The sequence below is a fragment of the Microcebus murinus genome, chromosome 15 (assembly GCF_040939455.1).
Source record: "Microcebus murinus isolate Inina chromosome 15, M.murinus_Inina_mat1.0, whole genome shotgun sequence".
Taxonomy (NCBI): domain Eukaryota; kingdom Metazoa; phylum Chordata; class Mammalia; order Primates; family Cheirogaleidae; genus Microcebus; species Microcebus murinus.
This window is the reverse complement of record NC_134118.1, coordinates 62,079,358-62,081,132: the sequence shown is the minus strand read 5'-3', so window position 1 is coordinate 62,081,132 and position 1,775 is coordinate 62,079,358.

The window sequence follows — 1,775 nt, the reverse complement described above, 5'->3', positions numbered from 1 at the left end:
ATACTTTCAAAGGTAATACCATTTTCTCTTTTGTACTTATGTATATTTTTTCTTTATAGTGTCCTGTTGTTTCACAAACCTCTAAATATATATTTTGCCATTTATTTATGTGTTGTTTCTACAGAATACCCCATGCTATTACCTACAAAGGATCATTTTTATATAAATTTCTTGGATTGGAGGTCCCCCACTATGCAAAGTAAGGACAGTGTAAAACTCACACTGCTCAGAAATTCAGAGATGTTTCTGAGTTTTTTGTTTACTTCCATTCAAGACTGACAAAAACAAGTTTCCTCGTAGTCTCTCTATACCTAGGCAGATTTTCTTTTCCAAGTCCCTTTTTTCAGTGTGCGTGTGGCTATTTAAGGGTGCTGGCATTACATGCAGCAGCGGGAGAGGACTGGGTTCAAACCATCTGCCTCACTGGGGACTGACACCTCATCTCCTAGTCTCACATGAGCATTAAAACTCAAGTCCTTGGCTTCCTTCGAGTGATAAAACTCTTTAGGCCAAAATTCACAGGCTTGGCACATGCATTTCAATTAATTTTTTGTTTCAGGTTCCTGAAAAATGTTCTTACTTTCCCATGTGCTCAGGCTTGCATTCCTTACATTCTATATATTCCTTACATTCCTGTTTTATAGGGAGAGAATTTTCAATCCACCTAATCCAAAGGTTTGTTAGAAATAGAACTATCTTTATGTTTTGATTTATTTTTATAATTTCTTAGAAGATAATAAAATCGAACTTTCAATTCTAAAATTTATAATCATAAATATTCCTAACCTACTAGAAACTCACTAATGTTTATGTACTTACTTTTAAATATAAACTTGGAAAGTTTGAAGATTATGCTGTCTAAAGCACAGTGGTCTAATAGATACAAATTTTTATTCAATCATATAATATTATTTTTTCAAATCCTTTTGATATCACTATATAGTTTCTGTATGTCTAAATTTTGATAGCAAATCTGTTAATTTTATTAATATATTACTGGTGTACATTTAGAGAGTGTATGCACCAAAGTATTAATAATATAGTAAGCTATTAAATTTTCCATATCACCTCGAATAACTATTATCAAAAAGACAAAAGGTAACAAGTGTTGGGGATGGTGTGGAGAAAAGGGAACCCTTGTTCACTGTTGGTGGAATGAAGATTGGTGCAGCCATTGTGGAAAACATTATGGAGGATCCTAAAGAAATTAAAAATAAAATTGCTATATGAATCAACAGTTCCTCTTCTGGGTATATACTGAAAGGAAATGAAATTACCCTCTAAAGATTTCTGCTCACAAGTGTCCATCACAGCATTATTCACAATAGCCAAGATATGAAAACAACCTAAGTATCCATTGACAGGCAAATGGATGAAGAAATTGTGATATATACATGGATATATGAATATTATTCAGCCTTAAAAAAGGAAGGGATTCTGCCATATGCCAAGGCATGGATGAACATGGAGGACATTGTGCTAAGTGAAATGAGTCAGACACAGAAACAAATATTACATGATCTCATGAGAAATCTTAAAAAAAAAAAAAAGTCAAATTATACAGAGATGAAGAATAAAACAGTGGTTACCAGGCATGAGGTGAGAGGAGGAAAAGGGAGATGTCAATCAAAGGATCAGATAATATGTAGGATGAACCAAAAAAGTAGCAGATGTATAGAGATATAATGTACAATATGAGAGGACTATGGTTAATAACAGTGTATTTTATTCAGGATTGTTGATAAATGATTGTAACTGCTATTTCCATGCACAAA